This window comes from Sciurus vulgaris (genome assembly GCF_902686455.1).
Source record: "Sciurus vulgaris genome assembly, chromosome: 1".
In the NCBI taxonomy this organism is placed as follows: domain Eukaryota; kingdom Metazoa; phylum Chordata; class Mammalia; order Rodentia; family Sciuridae; genus Sciurus; species Sciurus vulgaris.
Genome location: NC_136461.1, coordinates 96,007,884 through 96,029,383, shown reverse-complemented (window position 1 = coordinate 96,029,383; position 21,500 = coordinate 96,007,884).

Genomic DNA, 21,500 nt, shown 5'->3' with positions numbered 1-21,500 from the left:
AATGGCCATGAGAGGTTGATTTGACATTGAAAATAAATGATCTAAAATTTATTCTTATATGTTCTCCATGGTGTCCTGTAGAAGCAACAGTGGACTAATAGAAAAACAAACAACCTATCACAAAAACTAGTGAAAAAGGGAAACAGCAAAGCAAAGACCGTGACTTACTGCTCACCTATCTATCTGCTTCTAGCTTCCTCCCTGACCCCAAATAAATTATCCTCCTCCCTGGAAGCCTGACAAATATGCAAATGAAGACATAGCACAATGAGTCTCTAGATTTTGGTAGATTTGTTTGCAAATATAAAATTTAATAAGATAATAGCAAAAGGGTAAGAGCAATAAAACATTAGGGCTTCATGGGTATTTTTGCAATCTATGGAAATATGGAAAAAACTGTCATCTTTTAAAGATGTATTTGTATAAATGACACCTTCAGAGGAACAAGTAAAGGTTTTAGGAAGTTAGGGATTTTCAGGTATGTGTGGTTGCCATGAAACAGCAAAAATTGAAGTTCATTTTTTTTATGTGTGTGGACCCTCATTAAGTTTGCATTTTATTTATTTAAAACAAAGTTTTTTTCTTTTATAGTCATGTTGCATGCATTTCCTTAACTTTCTTAATTTCAAATTTTAAGAAGGGGCCATCTATAAGTAGGAAAGAAGTATTTATGTTTTTCCATGATCTCATGAGGACAAACCATGGAGAATTCAAAAAGGTAAGAAGGATAAAAATGAAATCAATATTTATTCCAGGTTGTGTAAGAGTACATGCTATATATTCTTAACTGGAAGTTGTTAGGTAGTTATATCAGCATATTTGGTCATCATTCATTCACTCAGCAACAATTTTTAAGCACATAATAATGTGCTAGGCACTTCGCTAAATCCTGAGGTTTCAGTGATGAACAAGATAAATACTTTCTTTTGAGATGGTAACTGAGTGGAGGGGACAGAAATTTAAACAAGTATTACCAGTAAAATAGTGAATGTTGTGATAGAGAAAATATTTTTTCTCCTTTCAGAGCCAGAGGTGGGGTCAAGGAAGCCTCCCAGGTGAACAACTTCCAAGTTGACCCTTAAAAGAGAGGAAGAAGTGAGCAGAAAAGGAAGAGGTAGATAGAATGGTCAGAACTGCAGAATCCTCCAGATCCATATAATTTCCTGCAGATAATGGATAGCATTCATTTTTGTAGATGAATAATAATCCATTGTGTATATAGACTACATTTTCTCTATTCATTCATCTATTGATGGACATCTAAGTTGATTTCATAGCCTAGCTATAGTGAATAATACTGCAGTGAACATAGGTGTGCTGATGTCTCGTGTTAAAATCATTTCATTTGGATTCATACTCAGGAGTCAGATAGCTGGTCATATAGAAGCTGCATTTTCAGTTTTTAGAGGAACCTTCATACTGTTCTCCATAGCTGCTATAATAATTTACATTCCCATCAATAGTGTATTAGGAATTCTCCTTTCCCCACATTCTTGCCAGCATTTGCTATTTTCCTCTTTCGATAAGAGCCATTCTAACTGGAGCAAGATGATATCTCATTGTAATTTTGATTGGCTGAGAGCTAATGATGTTGAACATTTTTTTCGTACATTCCTTGGCTGTTCTTGATGTGTTTTACCCATTTTTTAAATTGGATTTTTAAAAAATTGTTACAATGTGTCCCATAATCAAACTAGTAATTAATAAAAATACACAAAAAGATACATAAAATGAAATACTGGCAACATATAATGATACAGCAATGGCAAGTTACAAAAACAAACTACAATTTTAAAAAGTTTAAGAGCACAATATTATTTCAATAAGTGAAAAGTGGTGTGTGTGTGTGTGTGTGTGTGTGTGTGTGTGTGTGTGTGTGCATAGTCATGCTGATGTACACAGCAAGTGTTTGGGGACTTCACAAACAACAATTGTTAAGAATTTTAGATTCAGTGAGGATAATTGTTTCTTGCCCAGAACAAAATGTGTTATATATTTTGTTTTGTTTTCTTGATGGTTGTCCTCTGAGGGTCATTACCTTTTATTATTTTTTTTTCTTTTTTAACCTTGTCCCACAGTAAAAAGTATATGTCATGACAAGTAAATAGTTCACAAAACAATACATACCTCACTGTAGTGTAAAACATTCATGTTTTTCTAATATTTTATTTTCTATTCTTCCTTTTTATTGTAACAAAATGTGCATTACATAAAACTGACAATTTTAACCATTTTTAAGTGTACATATCACTGTGAGATTAAATGCATTTATATTATTGGGCAACCACCACGAGCACCATCATCTCTTTCTAGAAAAAATTTATTTTTCCCAAATCAAAACTCTGTACCCACTCAACAAGAAGTGCCCCCTTCCCATCTGCTGGTTCCTGGCAACCACCATTATTTTCTCTGTTTCTATAAACTTGACTGCTCTAATACATTATATAAATGGAATCATGTGATACTTATTCTTTTGTGACTAGTTTCTTTTGTGACTGTCTTCAAGGTTCATCCATGTTATAGCTTTAAGTTTTTAAACTTTAAAATGTCAGAATTTTCTTTCTTTTTAATGTTATCTCCATTTAATATTTAGTGTTCTAAAGGATATATATATATATATATATATATATATATATATATATACTCATTTAAACACTCTAGCAACTACCTATATTTTTTCTATTCCATTTTAAAAATATGGATGTAGGAATATCCTTGTTTGATCCCTGGGTCAAGGCTCACAGTCTGAAAATCTCTGATCATGTTCTAATGCTAAATCTGAGTTCATATAAATGCAAGGCCAGATTGAGGGAGAACATAAGATGAAGACACATAGAGATATTCAGAAAGGTATGTGTCTACATTGTATGATAATAAGAGCTAAAAACTACATGTTCTGCATTGCTTAGGATCCAGAAAAATGGTAACATTATGAACGCTAAGAACTGATGAAAGACTGAACCATTACATATGAGGAAGCACTGAAATAAAACAAGAATGCATAATCTAGCAAATGTGATGGCTCCTTAAGCATCGAGTGCTCTTTTATCATAATTACTCTATCTGCCATTATCACATGTTGTAGTAATGACAATAATCCATACTAAAAAGGCAGCGTGTGTTAGGTTATTGTTAACAAAGATGCTTCTGTATGATCACTTCCTGCTCTTCCTGTATAATCCACCAGCTTTCATTTTCTGAACTTTTTATGCACACGTGACACACGCTAGCCAATAGGACATGAGGGGAACAGAAGGAGCCAACTACAGACCATGGTGCCTAAGAGCTCATGTCCTTCTCTAGTCTTTCATGAAGCCATCATCTCAGGACCAAAGGCAGAAGACTCAGAGCAATGATGCTTCCAGATGGAAGGAGCCTGTATTCTTCATTGTCCAATTTTATAGTGCCAAGAGCAAGAAAGAAAGCTTTTCTGTGGTAAAGCTCTGGGATGTGCAGCTGTATTTTTTTGGAACAACAGTTAACCTACCCTGATTAATTCTGGATCTGATGTATAAACTTTATAATCTTTCTAACACTAAGAGATAGCCAATAATTCTTTCCTTACAGCTATTATACAGATGAAAAAAAGTGAGACAAGAAAATTTAAGTAACTTGCCCAAATTCACACAACAATAACAAGGTTGACACCAGTCCACCAGGTTTCAAAGCCCAAACACTTTACTTCTGGGGTCTGCTCATTGGCCCTGAGCAGCTTTTAGCTAATTATCAAAGCTATTCCATGAGGTGTCATCCTCATAGGGAAGGAAACAGTTTGAAAAAGGATAAATGATTACTAAGCACAGGAGTTCATATTTGAGCCCAAGTTTGTAAGACTCTGGTGTTCTTTCTGATGTGACATATTTTTTAGAACACAGCTTATGATATAGGTAAAGGATTTATGCAGTTCTGTAGAGATGTGAAAGCCACAGGAACAGCAGCTACAGAGAAGTCAATTTTGGTTTAACCTTGGAAGATTTTCTAGTGATTTTAGCTGCCCAACAATGGAGTGATGTTGCCTCATGAGGTGGTGAGTCCCTGTCACAGAACTGCAGCAGGGACTGGATGAATCTTCCAGAAGATTAAAGAAGACCACTGTGTGAGCTATGTGTTCTACTTGGAATTCTCTAAAATACCTTTAAAATCTGAAAGTATGTGATAAGGACCTAAAGGAAGATCAGGTGCTTAGGAATGGAGCTTGTTCTACAGAGCCATATAGGGACTGACAATCTGAAGATCCTGAATATGGTAGATTAATGATGTTAATCATTCCTGATCCATAAATTCCATAACCCTCTTGCTATTGCGACAATTAGGTGCCTGTTGGAAGTAGAGACTTGATTGCTGCTGTTAGGCCTCAGTTCTAATGAGCAAGCATAAGATTCTGGTTGTGAACCTGGGATGTTGCTGAAGGCAAGAAAAGCAATCTCTTAGAGAAGTGACAGAAGAGCAGATGTGAATGTTTCATGCTTGCTAGGCCACTTCCTTGCCCCTGTCTCTGTCTAGAAATGTGGTGTCCTGAGACATACCCACTCTCTTCAAGGAGGCTGTCTGACCCTGACCAGATGCTTCATCGGTTAATGTATTCATTATGTCTGAGGTCGGCTTTAATTTTTCAGGTCCTCCTCTAGCTGCCTAGGGATAAGTGTATAAAAAGCTGATCATCAAAACCTCATGCCCCTGACTCCACAAGTCTTTTGCTATTCTCTTCGGGATTTCAAAAGCATAGACAAAATGCAAGTCACATTTTATATCCAATGTGGATAATTTTTTTCTTTGCTTTACAGTAAGTGCCAAATTTGATTCCTGTGACAATTCATATTGTACAAAGTGAAAGGAAGCTTTTCAGCCTGTTCTTTTTTCCTCTTTCCATATGGCTGATTGATTCATCTCATACTACAAACTCTTTCTCTCACTAAAATGTGATCTCTGGTGCCTTAAATGAATATATCATTGCTTAAATGGTGCAGCATGGCATAGTGTTTCCATTTCCAACACAGGCGGTGGAGTTGGAGAGACCTAGGATTAAAATATAGCCCTGGTGACTGACGAGCTGTGAAACACTGAGCAAGTCATTTAACTTCTCATGGCTTTTATTTTCTTAAAATACAATAATCAGGATAATGTCAGGGTAAATCTGAAGCCATAGATTTCTTCCCTTATCTAAGAGTCTGCATATGTATTAATTACTTTACTTACCATGTATTCATTTGACAACATGCACTTATTGTCCTACCTCTGTGTTTCAGCCACGAAAACCCCCGGACATAGTGGTGAATAAGACAGGGTGGTACCTGCTGTCATGAAACTTGAAAGCTGAAGAAAATATAAGTTAAATAATCAATTAAATAATCAATAATTCAATATTGTGAGTAGTGCCATGGAGGAGAAGATTGGGAGCTTAGGAGTGAGTAATAGGAAACATAACCTATTGTCATATATTTTGGAGAGGGCTCATCTGAGAAAATGACATTTACTTTAACTTCATTCATTCATGTATTTATTAATTATTCATAAATATTTATTAAATACTGATTGTATTTCAGTCATTATGATAGGCTTTAGGAAAAAAAATTTAGGAGACAAAATTCTCTGAAAGAGCTTAAAATCTAAATGATGTTTTTTTCCAACTTCATTTGCAGTACCAAAATATGCTGTTGAAGACTGAGAAGAATTTGTTATAAGACAATAAAATGGAGAAGGCACTTTGAGGTGAAAGTGCTGGCATTTATTTTATGGGATACAAGAAAAACAGGAAAGAAATTTAAAGTAAGTTAGGCTAAAGCTTTGGCTGAGAGGAATATGGAGGAAAGAATTTATGTATAAAACTTGGTAATTTGTCTGGGGAACTTAGTTTGATGCCAGAATGAGTTCTGATGAGAATATTACTGAGAACCGTTACTCAGCTCTCTGCTTTGGTTGGGTGCTTGTTCCTTCTAGAATAAATGGTCACATTGTTCACTAGCTTGCAGACTCAATGACAAAGCAGAGCAAGTCACATAATCTGTGAATTCTGCTGTCAAATTCAAATAACACTCATACCTTTTGAGAAAATCAGAAGGATTTTTCCTCATTGTAGATATTCAATTTCTACTTAATGATGGGGGAAATTCATGCTGCAGTTGGTGGTAGTGCTTTGTTATCACATAAATTGACCATATTTAGAGATACAATAAGCATCAGTTTGCCTACCCCATCAAAGGAGTGTCACTTATGGAAGATTCTATTTATCAACAGGATTGTTGCCTCTGCTTCTAAATATCTAAGAACTTACCTCATTGCTACCTTTCCTAAGTCACAATCACTTCTATCCTGGAACAATTATAAAAGCCTCTCCATTGGTACATTTCATTCATATTGGCACCTGATCCAAAATGAGTGTCCTTGTTACAGCCAGAATGACCTTTTCAGAAATGCAAACCTGATAAAGCTACTTTTTGCTTAATCTCTTTCAGATTATAACAAAATTTCTCTGTGGTTTTGATTGCTCTTATAATACAAAGCTGCTCTGCCTGCCCCTTACACTGCAGGCATTTCCGGCCTACAATAGGGCCATTTCCTGCTTCCCAAGTTACATCCTAGCTTGTCAGTCTGTGAACATCCTAGCTAGCCATTGGTTCATCAGTCAGCTTGCAAGTATTCTCCTCCGCTATTAGTTCCTTCCAGCCCAGGAGATCCCAATATCTGGGAGAAGCGCCCATGCCATCTCTCTCTTTTTCCTTCCTTCCAGCCCTGAGCGGACACTCTAGTCGTCAGCATAATAAAAATCTCTTACGTGAGGACTCGTGTCCAGAGTGGATTTCTGGGTGCTGTTACTAGACTTCAACTCAGACCGGGTGTCCGGAGTGCCTGCTCCGTCGGATTTAAGGGCTGGAGCTGCATTTCCTTACAGATCTGACCCCTATCTATCTCTTTAGTCTCATCATGTTATGGTTTAGATGTGGCATTTCCTAAAACCTCACATGTGAGACAAGGCAAGAATGTTTGGAGACGGAATTGTTGGGCTATAGCCTTAACATAATCAGTGAATTAATCCCTGATGGGATTAACTGAGTGGTAACTTCAGGTGGGTGGGGTGTGGCTGGAGGAGGTGGGTATTGGGGGTGTGGCTTTGGGGTATATATTTGTATCTGGCAAGCGGAGACCTTCTCTCTGCTTTCTGATTATCATGTGAGCTTCTCGCCTCTGCCACACTCTTCTGCCATGATGTTCTGCCTCACCTTGAGCCCTGAGGAATGGAGCCTACTGTCTGTGAAGTGAGACCTCTGAAACCGTGAGCCCCCAAATAAACTTTTCCTCCTCTACAATTGTTCTGGTTCGATACACTAGTCACAGCACCAGAAAAGCAGACCAAAACACATCATAAACAAAGTCCCCAATAACTTCTTTTTTTTCAGTACTGAGAATTGAACTCAGGGTTACTCGACTACTGAACCACATCCCCAGCCCTATTTCGTATTTTATTTGGAGACAGGGTCTCACTGAGTTGCTTAGTACCTCGCTGCCTTTGAACTCGAGATCCTCCTGCCTCAGCCTCCCAAGCTGCTGGGATTATAGGCGTGCATCACCGTGCCTGGCCCCAATAACTTCTTTAGAAAATATATTTAAGAATTTTATTTTAAGGAAGTTATGTTTCACAAAGAAACAGGTGCAGATATGTCCCATATATTCCTTATCCCCATACATTAGTCACCTTTCCATCACTGTTGTCATGTCCTATGTGACTGTTTATTCAGAGTTACCTGGATTGGTTAATGAGGGGATTAGCAAAAATAAACACAAAAGTAGAGAATAAGCTGGTGCTTGGTGGTTCAGTCTGCCTCTAGTGGAGGAAGACAGACCACAAGCAAGTTGGGCTCCTCTATTATATAGGTTTAAACATCAAAATGATTTATTGTGAGAAAGCTTCTTTAAGATAAACAAAACCAAAAGTTGAGGGTATTACAGCTCAATTAGGGCTTATCAGCTTGCACCTGTAACTTTCTACCTCCTGGCAGCAGGTGTTTGAATCCAACACCATGAACTAATAAATTTTGTGGTTTGCATGGAATCTCCCTTGAGCAGGGCTTCACCAAATCTATTGGGTGACCTTTGATTGACAGGTGCCTTTGCTGAGAAATTCCCAAGGATGGTGTCACCTCTGTCTTTGGGCAGTTCAAAAGATTCATGATTCATTCACTGCTCCTGACACTATGACAAAATCCCTGAGGAAATCAACAAAAAGGAGGAAAGATTTATTGTGGTCGTTGGTTTGAAATGTTTCAGTCCATGATCACCTGGGCCTGTGGTGAGGCATAATGTCATGGAGTGAAGGGCATGGCAGAGCAAACTTCCTCACCTCATAGTGGCCAGGAAGAAGAGAGAGAGAGATAAAGGTGCCATGGACATAACAAAGTTCCCAAGGGCACAATCCAAAGATCCACTCCCTTCAAATAGTTCCCCTATAGTTTGCCTAATAGTTTATTCCACTATGACTCAATCAATGAACTAATCCATCAATGAGGTCAGAACCCTCATAATCCAATAACTTCCTAAAAGTCTCACCTCTGAACATTGCCACACTGGGAACCAAACCTTTACCAAGTGAGCCTTTATGGGACACTCCAGATTCAAATCCTAATACTTCCCCGATTATCAATATCCTCCGGAATGGCACTTGGTTACAATAAAGAACTTACACTGACACATCATCACCTAGTCTATAGTTAACACTAGGGTGAACTTTTGGTGTTGTACATTCTATGGGTTGGAACAAATGTACAACTGTTTCCACCATTATGCACAGTAATTCCACTGTCCTAAAAATCTATGTGTTTCTCATGTTTCTCCCTACCACTCCCTAAATCCTGACAACCACTGTTCTTTTACTACTTCCATGGTTTTCTTTTCCAGAATGCTAGAATTTGATATTATATATCCCTTTATCCTCATTTTGAAGGACATCAAGTTTGGTTATTAAAAAAAATGTCATCACCAAACCCAAGGTCATTTAGATATTTTTCCTATGTTATCTTCTTGGAGTTTATAGCTTTGCATTTTTTATTATGATCTGTGATTCATTTTGCATTACGTTTAGTGAGGGATTTAAGCTCTATATCAAGAATCTTTTTGTATTTAAAAACATTTTTTTTAGTTGTAGATGGACACAATACCTTTATTTTATTTATTTATTTTTATGTGGTGCTGAGGATTGAACTCAGTGCCTCGCACATGCTAGGCAAGTGCCCTACCACTGAGCTCAACCCCAGTCCCCGTATTTATTTTTTTTATGTGGATGCTCAGTAGTTCTAGCACCACTGGTTGAAACAATGGCCTTTTTTCCATTGTATTTCTTTTCTCCTTTGTCAAAGATCAATTGACTTATTTATGCTGGTTTACTTCTGGCATCTCTTCTGTTCTATAATCTGTTCATCTAAAGTTAAGTCTTAAAATCTGGTAATATCAGTAATCTAACTTTATTCTTTTCCTTCAATATTTTGCAGACTATTTTAGGTCTTTCACATGTCTACACAAATGAGTCACTTTGTTGAAATATAATAAAATAACTTGCTGTAATTTTGTTGTGGACTGCATTGAATCTATAGAACAAGTTGAGAAGAACTAATATATTGACAATATTGAGTTTTGTTATTCATAAAAGAAAGTGGTATATCCATTTGTTTAGTGCTTAGATTTCTTTAGAGTTTTGAAGTTTTCTTTATGCAGATATCACACACACAAGCACATCACACACAGATATACTTGTATATATTAGATTTTTTCCTGAGAATTTAATTTTAGAGTATACTAATATAAATGGTATTATGTTTTTATTTCAAATTCGATTTGTTCATTGTTGGTATAGAGCAAAATTATGACTTTTGATTATTAACCTTGTATCTGCAACCTTATTTTAATCATGTAATAGTTCAAAGAGGTTTTTTTTTTCCCTCCCAGTTCTTCCAGATTTTCTACATAGCCAACTGTGTAATTTGTAAAAATGATAGTTTTATTTCTTCTTTCCAAATTTTTAGTCTCTTTATTTCCTTTTCTTGTCTCTTTTCACGGTGTAGAACTTCTCATACAATATTGAAAAGCAGTGGTAATATAGGACATCCTTGCCTTTTTCTTTACCTTGATGAGGAAATTTCGAGATTCATACAATTAAGTGTGATGTTAACTGTAATATTCCTTCATTTTCCCTCCCTCCCTTCCTTCCTTCCTTCCTTCCTTCCTTCCTTCCTTCTTTCCTTCCTTCCTCTCTTTCTCTCTCTCTCCCTCCCTCTATCCCTTCCTCCTTCCCTCCCTCCCTCTCTTTCTCTTTCTTTCTTTCTTTCTCTTTCTTTCTTTCTTTCTTTCTTTCTTTCTTTCTTTCTTTCTTTCTTTCTTTCTTTCTTTCTCTCTCTCTCTCTCTCTCTCTCTCTCTCTTTCTCTCTCTCTTTCTTTCTTTCTTTCTATTTGCAGTTATTCTCTATCAAGTTTAGAACGTTATCCTCTATTTCTTATCTACTGAGACCTTTATTGTGAGTGGGTGTTAGACTTTGTCACATGCTTTCTCCTGCTTCTACTGATGTAATTATGTATTTTTCTCATTAGCTTCTTGTTGTGATAGATTATATCAACTGATTTTTGAATGTTGTAACAGTCTTGAATTTCAGAGATCAATTCCATGAAGTCCAGGTACATAATTCTCTCTATATTTTTGTACTTGTGAATATTTTCTTGAAAATTTGTGCCTGTATCCATCTAACATATGAGATTTCTAGTTTTCTGTTTTTGAAATGTCTTCATCTCATTGTGGTTTTAAAAAACGGTGGTCTCATAGAATTAGAAATTATTTCTCCACCTCAATTTTCTTAGAAATTGTAGATATTTATATAATTATTTTATTAAATGTTTGGTAGAATTCACCAATAAATCCATCTGTGCTTGATACATTCTGTTTTGGAAGATTATGGATCATTGCTTCAATTTCTCAACATGGTCTAGTTTTTCTTGTCTAAGTTTTGGCTGATTTTTTCTTTTAAGAAATTGGTTAATTAAATCTAGATTATCACATTCTGAACATGAAATTATTTATTATATTATTTTATTATTCTTGAATGTCTTAAGATCCATAGTAATGTCCCTCTTTCATTTCAGATATTTGTAATATTTTGTCCTTTTTCTTTATTAGTTAGCCTGGCTGGAGGTTTATAGAGTTTATTGATCTATTTGAAAAATAACCTATCTTTGTTTTGTGTTTTTTTAAAAATTTCTCTATTGGTTTCCTGCTTCCGGTTTCTTTGATTTCTGGAAAAAAAATATTTTTTTCTTTTCATTTGTTTACTCTGAATATAATTTTCTCTTCTTTTTTTCTACCTTTCTAGTTTCCTAATATGGAAGATTAGATAATTGATTTTAGGCTTTTCTTCTTTTCCTAGTAAATACACATATATATGGTATAAATTTCCCTCTAAGTTCTGCTTTTGTTGCATACCACAAATTTGTGTAGATTGTGTTCTCATTTTCATTTAGTTAAAATATTTTAAAAATTTTCTTGAGATTTCTACTTTTACCTAAGTGTTATTTAGAAATGTGTTGTTTAATCTCCAAGATTTCCTGGGAATTTTCCATATATCTTTCTGGTATTGATTTCTAATTAATTTCATCGTGTTCTGAGAGCTGACATTATGTGCTTTCTAGTTCTTTCAAAGCTTGTAAAGTGTACATAGAATATGGGCTCTGTTGGTGAATGTTCCATGTGAGTTTGATAAGGACCTGTATTCTGCTGTTGTCAAATGAAGTAGTCTATAGATGCTCCTATGTCCAGTTGACTATGGGTGTTATTGAATTCAACCCTGTCTTTACTGATATTCTGCCTACTGGATTTATCCATTTCTGATAGTAAGAGATTGAAGCATCCAACTCTAATGGTACATTTATCGATTTCTCCTTGCAATTCTACTAGTTTTTTAAAAAATATTTAAAATATTTTTATTTGTTCTAATTAGTTATACTTGTCAGTATAATACATTATGACACCGTACATAAATGGAATATAACTTCACATTCTCTGGTTGTGCATGATGTAGAATCACACTGATCATATAGTAATATATGCACATAGTATAATAAGGCTCAATTTATTCTATTATCCTTCCTACCCCCAACCCCTCTCCTCCCTTCCCTCCCCTCTGCCAAATTCAAAGTACCTCTATTCTTTCCTAGTTCCTCAATCCCCTTATTGTGAATTAGCATCTTCATATCAGAGAAAAATTTTGGCCTTTGGTTTTTTGGGATGGCTTATTTCCCTTAGCATATTCCCCAGCTCAAACCATTTACCTGAAAATTCCATTATTTCATTCTGCTTTAAAACTGAGTAATAGTCCATTGTGTATATATATACCACATTTTCTTTATCCATTCATCTGTTGAACCTGGGTTGGTTCCATAGTTTAGCTACTGTGAGTTGAGCTGCTATAAACATTGATGTGGTGCATCACTGTAATTTGCTGATTTTAAGTCCTTTGGCTATCACTGAGGCGTGGGATAGCTGGGTCAAATGGTGGTTCTATTCCAAGATTGCTGAGGAATCTCCATACTGCTTTCTATAAAGGTTGCACCTATTTGCAGTTCCACCAGAAATGTATGAATGTACCTTTTCCCCCACATCCTTGCCAACATTTATTATTGCTTATATTTTTGATAACTGCCATTCTCACTGGAATGAGAATAAATCTTAGAGTAGTTGTGATTTGCATTTCTCTAAATGCTGGAGATGTTGAACATTTTTCATGTATTTTTTGACCAATCCTATTTCTTTTTTTTTAATTCATTTTTATTGTAAACAAATAGGATACATCTTGTTTCTCTGTTTGTACATGAAGTACAGGCATACCATTTTTGCAATCATACATTTACCTAGGGTAATAGTTTTTGATTCATTCTGTTATTTTTTTCTCCCTCCACCCCCCCATCCCTCTAGAGTCCCTCATTCCTCCATTCTTGGCCCCTTCCCTCCCCCTATATGTGTCATCATCCCCTTATCAGTAAGATCATTCATCCTTTGGTCTTTTGAGATTGGCTTATCTCACTTAGCATGATATTCTCCAATTGCATCCATTTGCCTACAAATGCCATAATTTTATTATTCTTTATGGCTGAGTAATATTCCATGGTATATATATACAACAGTTTTTTTTATCCATTCATCAATTGAGGGCCTCTAGTTTGGTTCCACAATCTGGCTATTGTGAATTGAGCACCCATGAACATTGTTGTGGCTGTATCTCTGTAGTATGCTGATTTTAAGTCCTTTGGGTATAGGCCAAGGAGTGGGATAGCTGGGTCAAATGGTGGTTCCATTCCAAGTTGTCTAAGGAATCTCCACACTGCTTTCAGAGTGGCTTCACTAATTTGCAGCCCACCAGCAACGTATGAGTGTACCTTTTTCCCCACATCCTCGCCAACACCTATTGTTGCTTGTATTCTTGATTATCGTCATTCTAGTTGGGGTGAGATGGAATCTTAGGGTAGTTTTGATCTGCATTTCTCTTATTACTAAAAATGTTGAATACTTTTTCATATGTTTGTTGATTGCTTGTAGATATTGTTCTGTGAAGTGTCTGTTCATTTCCTTAGCCAATTTGTTGATTGGGTTCTTTGTATTCTTGGTGTAGAGTTTTTTGAGTTTTCTATATATACTGGAAATTAGTGATCTATCTGAGGTATGAGTGGCAAAGATTTTCTCCCACTCTGTAGGCTCTCTTTTCACATTGCAGATAGTATCCTTTGCCAAGAGAAAGCTTTTTAGTTTGAATCTATCCCAGTTATTGATTCATGCTTTTATTTCTTGTGCTATGGGAGTTCTTGTGTTAATAGGAAGTCTGATCCTACGCCGACATGTTGAACATTTGGACCTACTTTTTCTTCTATAAGATGCAGGGTCTCTGGTCTGATTCCAAGGTCCTTGATCCATTTTGAGTTGAGTTTTGTGCAGGGTGAGATAGGGGTTTAGTTTCACTGTGCTGCATATGGATTTCCAGTTTTCCCAGCACCATTTGTTGAAGAGGCTATCTTTTCTCCATTGCATATTTTTGGCACCTTTGTCTAGTATGAGAAAACTGTATTTATTTGGGTTTGTGTCCATGTCCTCTATTCTGTACCATTGATCTACCTGTCTATTTTGGTGCCAATACCATGCCATTTTTGTTACTATTGCTTTGTAGTATAATTGAAGTTCTGGTATTGCGATACCCCCTGCTTCACTCTTCCTGCTAAGGATTGCTTTAGCTATTCTGGGTTTCTTATTCTTCCAGATGAATTTCATGATTGCTTGCTCTATTTCTGTGAGGCACATCATTGGGATTTTAATTGGAACTGCATTGAATCTGTATAGCACTTTTGGTAATATGGTCATTTTGACAATATTAGTTCTGCCTATCCAAGAACATGGGAGATCTTTCCATCTTCTAAGGTTTTCTTTAATTTCATTCTTTAGTGTTCTGTAGTTCTCATTGTAGAGGTCTTTCACCTCTTTTGTTAGACTGATTCCCAAGTATTTTATTTTATTTGAAGCTATTGTGAATGGGGTAGTTTTCCTAACTTTCTGAAGATTCATCGCTTATGTATAAAAATGCATTGGATTTAGGAGCATTAATCTTATATCGTGCTACTTTACTGAATTCACTTATGAGTTTTAAAAGTTTTCTGGTGGAATTTTCTGGTTCCTCTAAATATATAATCATGTCATCAGCAAATAGGGGTAGTTTGAGTTCTTCTTTTCCTATTCATATCCCTTTAATTTCCTTCATCTGTCTAATTGCTCTGGCTAAAGTTTCGAGGACAGTGTTGAATAGAAGTGGTGAAAGAGGGCATCCCTGCCTTGTTCCAGTTTTTAGGGGGAATGCTTTCAGTTTTTCACCATTTAGAATGATATTGGCCATGGGCTTCGCATAGATGGCCTTTACAATGTTAAGGAATATTCCCACTATCCCTATTTTTTCAAGTGTTTTGAGCATGAAGGGATGCTGTATTTTATCAAATGCTTTTTCTGCATCTATTGAAATAATCATGTGATTCTTAACTTTAAGTCTGTTGGTATGGTGAATGACATTTATTGATTTCCTGATGTTGAACCAGCCTTTCATCCCTGGGATAAAACCCTCTTGATTGTGGTGCACTAGCTTTTCAATATATTTTTTTATGCGATTTGCAAAATTTTGGGGGGAATTTTTGCATCAATGTTAATTAAGGATATTGGTCTGAAATTTTATTTCCTTGAAGTGTCTCTGTCTGGTTTAGGTATCAGGGTGATATTGGCTTCATAGAATGAGTTTGGGAGGGTTCCCTCCTCTTCTATTTCATGGAATACTTTGAGGAGTATTGGAATGAGCTCTTCTTTAAAGGTTTTGTAGAACTTGGCTGAGAACCCATCTGGTCCCGGACTTTTCTTTGTTGGTAGGCTTTTGATGTCTTCTTCTATTTCATTGCTTGAAATTGATCTATTTAAATTGTGTGTGTCCTCCTGGTTCAGTTTAGGTAATTCATATGTCTCTAGAAACATGTTGATGTCTTCTAGATTTTCTATTTTGTTGGAGTATAGATTTTCAAAATAGCTTCCAATTATGTTTTGTATTTCACTCGTGTCTGTCATGATATTTCCTTGTTCATTCCAAATTTCAGTAATTTGAGTTTTCTCTCTCCTTCTCTTTGTTAGTGTGGCTAAGGGTTTATTGATTTTGTTTATTTTTTCAAATGTTTATTTATTTTGCCAATTTTTTTGATTGTTTCTTTTGTTTCAATTTCATTGATTTCAGCTCTGATTTTAACTATTTCCTGTCTTCTACTACTTCTGGCATTGCCCTGTTCTTCTTTTTCTAGGGCTTTGAGCCATAGTGTTAGCTCATTTATTTGTTGATTTTTTTCTTCTTTTTTTGAATGTGCTCCATGAAATAAATTTTCCTCTAAGAATTGCTTTCATAGTGTACCAGAGATTTTGATATTTTGATTCTTTGTTCTCATTTGCCCCTAAGAATTTTTTAATTTCCTTCCTGATATCTTCTGTTATCCCTTCATCATACAATACATCATTTAACCTTCAGGTATTGGAGTAGTTTCTGTTTTTTACTGTCATTTATTTCTAATTTCAATGCATTATGATCTGATAGAATGCAAGGTATTATCTCTGTCTTCTTGTATTTGCTAACAGTTGCTTTGTGGCATAATATATAGTCTATTTTAGAGAAGAATCCATGCGCTGCTGAGAAGAAAGTGTATTTGCTCTTTGTTGGATGTTATATTCTATAAATGTCCATTCAATCCTATTTCTTCATTTGTGAATTGTCTGCTCAATTCCTTAGCCCTTTTATTGATTGGTTTATTTGTTTTTTTGGTGTTAAGGTTTTTGAGTTCTTTATATATCTTGGAGATTAATGCTCTATTTGAGGTACATGTTGTTAATGATTTTTTTCCCCATTTTGTTAGCTCTCTCTTCATTTCATTTTACTTCTTGTGCTTTAGGAGTATTGTTAAGGAAGTCAGTTCCTAAGCTGACATGGTGAACATTTTGGCCTACTTTTTCTTCTATTAGGCACAGGGTCTCTGTAGTACCTAAGTCTTTTATCCATTTTGAGTTGAGTTTTGTGCAAGGTGAGAGATAAGGTTTTAATTTTATTTTGCTACATATGGATTTCCAGTTCTACCAGCATCATGTGTCGAAGAGGCTTCTCAAATGAATATTTTCAATGCTTTTGTCTTGTATGAGATACCTGTATTTATGTGGATTTGTCTCTGTGTCCTCTATTCTGTACCATTGGTTGTATGTCTGTTTTGGTGCCAATACCATGCCATTTTTGTTACTATGACTTTGTAATATAGTTTAAGGTCTGGTACTGTGATGCCTCCCACTTCACTTTTCTTGCTAATGAGTACTTTGGCTATTCTGGGTATCTTATTTTCCAAATGAATTTCATGATTGATTTTCCTAGTTCTATGAAGAATGTCATTGGGATTTTAATAGGAATTTCATTAAATCTGTATTGCACTTTTGGTAGTATGGCCATTTTGACCATATTAATTCTGCCTATCCAAGAACATGGGAGATCTTTCCATCTTCTAAGGACTTTAGTCTTTTTTTTTTTTTTTTTCAATGTTCCATAGTTTGCAATGTAAGAGGTCTTTCATCTCTTTCGTTAGGTTGATCCCCAATTATTACATATTTTTAAAGCTATTGTCGATGGAGTAGTTTTCCCAATTTCTCTTTTGGTGGATTCCTCACTGATATATAGGAATGTGTTCGATATGGGTTGTGATTTTATAAACTGCAACTTTGCTGAATTCATTTATTAGTTCTAGAAGTTTTCTGGTAGAATTTTTTTTGGATCTTCTTAATACAGAATCATGTCATTTGCAAATAGTGATACTTTGTGTTCCTTTCCTATTTGTATCCCATTAATTTCTTTTATCTGTATAATAGCTCTGACTACAGTTTCCAGGACTGTGTTGAATGGAAGTGGTGAAATAGGGCATCTTTGTCTTGCTCTAGTTTTTAGAGGAAATGCTTTCAATTTTTCTACATTTAGAATGATGTTGGCTTTGGGTTTAGCATAGATAGCTTTTAAAATGTTGAGGTATGTTCCTACTGTCTGTTTTTTCTACTAGTTTTTTTCTCACATATTTAATGCTGCATAAAAGTTATGGATTACTAGCTATATCTTCTTATAAAATTGAGCTCATTATCATTATGCAATACAACTCTTTATCCCTGAAACTTCCCTTGCTTTTCTTAACTTTGATTATTCTAGACATAACGATTTCCATTTATGTTTCCTACCACTAAAGTCTTTGTGCTTGACATTATTCTTTTACAGAACTATTTCTCATCTTATTGTTGTTCCTATTAACTTCTAGTTACTAATATTTCAGTTCAGTGATAATTTCCTCAAAAAGCTTTCAATGATTTCTTTGACATTTGAATTTTCTTAATTTTACCTTCCCATAGCATCACTTATATTTCCCTTAAAGTCTCATAAGTTTTGATGTATTACTATATTTGTGACATTATTGTATTAGTATCCTCTCCCTTATAGCACTCGCCATCAAGTAGACAAAGACCTATAAGGTTAGAGGTTATATCTCTTTTTACTCAATATTTTAGCAGATCCTACTAGGTTTGAAATAACTAATCAACTAACTAAGGAGTGCCTGCTAAATTGGATTGATGGATAGAATAATGCACTTAAAGGCAAGCCCAGAACTTGGGACATGTGGTATAGAACCTTTTACTATTAAATTTTCTTCCTGACCCATTACAGAAAATTGTGGCCTTCTACCTGTACAACCATGTTGTTATGACCTATTCTTATGAGTAAATTTGGAATCTGGAAAGTAATGCTCAAATAACAGCATTTCATTTTATTTTACTGATTCAATAAATTCCTTAACAACTTGTTTTCTTTAAACATATGTAGATAAAGGAGGAAAAGTAAATGTTACTAAAATCACTAGCTTTTAGGTTTGTTTCAAGGCAACATCACCAGAGCAGAATCTTACTAATTCTGGAAACAGAAAATATTTTCAATAAACTATGCTAAAAATGATTATGATAAAAGAAAAAAAGATGACAATTTAAGATGTCTTTGAAGAGTGATAATTTTTATGGTTGACTTAAATTGAAATGAAGAATGAGAATTTGAGTTTCTGGTTTGTCTCTGGGTTTTTTGAGGCTCACGTAGATTAATCTGAATTTTGGGATTCAATCCATGTTCAAACTTGCATCAGTTTCTTATCTTTCTAAGATTCAAGCAGAGGGAGTCACAGCTATGTGAGACATGTCATTCACAAGGTCAAGGGTAGTAGAAACTCAAGAGATTTCATGAAAAGAGTTTTGTTTCTTAAAGCTTCACTTTAGAACTTCCAAACTGTCATTTTTATCTACACAGTTTTAACCATAGCAAATTGCATGGCCAGGCTTAGTTTTGATGAACAAGAAATGTATCTTTTAATAAGAGAGAACTTGGAAAATGAGTATTTTTAAATAATAGTCTACCATGCCACCTTTCTCTTGCTATCTTAAGGTCAATTTCACTCTCTCTTCTGAAAAATAGCTTGAAATGGCAATTATGATTGCTGAGAGTCAAATCTAAATTATTAGTAAAGGTTTTCTAGGTTTTTGTGATGTGAGTATCTAGACATCATGCCTGGGCTCAAGAGTAAAGAAGATATAAATATATTAAATCAAATTATGGTAGGTGAAGTTTTGCTGCCAGTTCATGCTGAATCTGGGTCCCTTTGAAATCATGCCTGCATGGGTTTCTTAGTGTCTGTACAACTGAGAAATATTAAAAACAAAAACAAAAACAAAAACAAAACAAAACAAAAATAGGTCTTTTCTCAAAGGAATTGTCTCTTTCATATTCTGAAGTCTTTATTGGGTGCAGTCTTCCCCTGAATTTCTCAGAAGCCCTTGAAGTATCTTTTCTATTATCTACTTGCAAAGTACTTAGCATCTCTTTAGTGGCTATATTCTCTTAACAATCATACTGTTCTTGATCCTAGATTTACAAGCACATTTTTGGTCAAATTGTAATATAATCTATGGGACTATTGTTATATATATGATGTGTCATTAATCAAAGTATTTCTATGTGGCATATGATTTGTAGAGGACTATCTGAGTTGACCAGATAGAGATTAGAGTTTGAGTGAGTAGAGTGAAATTTGGAATATATGTAGAAAAAGAATATTAGAAATATGTGTAGGGTCCTTCTTGAGTTTTTAGCTGTATAATAAGATGCACATGTATAGAGTAAAACTTCATGATATAGAAAAATGAAAATATTTGTTTTAAGTTGTCAGTTGAGCAATTTTAAGAGGTCACATTTCACTGTGAGTTCACTGTGAGATATTTGAAATCCAATCAGGCAAAGTGTAGATGGAATAGATGGGGCATTTAGTGGAGACTTCAGAATGGAAAGAGAGGTAAAGTAATCATAGAGAAAGATCTACTCTAGATTTACACTAAAACAATTATAAAAACCTCTCTAAGAAATTAATCCAGCCTTCAAGTTAACTTAACAACCTATTGCAACAATAGTACTTGATACATTATTATCACCTATGCTATACATTAGATCATCAGAACTTATTAATGGTTTAATGCACATGCACTTTGAACAATATCAACCTATTTTTCCCAATCCTGAGTCCCTGAAAACCACCATTCTACTGATTTTATGAGTTTAACATTTTTGTTTTCACATATGAGTGAAATCATGCAGTATTTATCTTTGTTTCTTGCTTATTTTACTTAATATAATGTCCTCAATTTTATCCATATGACAGGATTTTCTTCTTTTTTTATGGCTGATTATTCCATTGTTTGTGTGTGTATGTGTGTATACTGCATTTCCCCCCATTTCATCTTTTGATAGAATCTTATGGTGTTTTACCTGTATTTTGGCTATTGTGAACAATTCTTCAACAATCATGAATGTGCAGACATTTTATCAAGATACTGACTTCATTTCTTATGGGAACAAATAACTAGAAGTGGGGTTGCTAGATCTTCTGGTAGTTCTATTTTTTAAAAATTTTTACATGTTTTTATTGGTGCATAATAATTACACATAATGGGGGTGATTCACTGCTACATATTCATTCATACACACAATTTAACAGTATAATTTGACCAGTATCATTCCCCAGTACCTTTCCTTTACTTTTAAGTTTTGGAGAAATCTCTGTTCCTCTTCCACCATGGCTATACCAACTTGCATTCTCATAATGGACAAAGATTCCCTTTCTCCACACCCCCACTAACACTTGTTTTCTCTTCTTCTTTGATAATAGCTATACTAACAGATGTGAGATGATGTCATTGTGGTTTTGCTTTGCATTACTCTGTTGATTAATGAGGCAACTTTTCATATGCTTCTTAGACATTTTTGTTGCTTTTGATTTGTTTAATTCCTTATATAATTTGATATAACTGCTTATAAAATATATGCCTTTTTCATTTTTTCCTTTGATGTATAGAAATGTTTTAGTGTGAAGTTGTCCAAGTTGTTCATTTTTGCTTGTGCTTTTGGTGTCATATCTAGAAATTTATTGCCAAAATAAATGTTGAGATTTCTTTTTTACCAATGTTTTAAAAGTTTCATGGTTTCAGTTCTTACATTTAAGTCTTTTAACTGAAGACAAGACTTCTTTATATAAAGATATGAAGATAATCAATAGCATATACTTCAAACTGTTCAGAATTCAAACTCATGAGAAAAGCAAAAAAATTGACCCTTTACAAGGTTAAAAATTAGTTAATGGAAATAGATCTAGAAATTACAGATGATAAGATTATTAGACAAGGACTTCAAAAGGGTCTTAATAAGTAAATGTGCTGAAGCAATTTAAGAAAACAACATAATTAAGTGACAAAGTAAAAGATGATAAAACTATACCGTAATTGTAGAGTTGATAATGCAACATATGAAGTGAAAATTTTAATAAGTGGTATTTACATAGATGGGGAAACGTCATGGAAAATG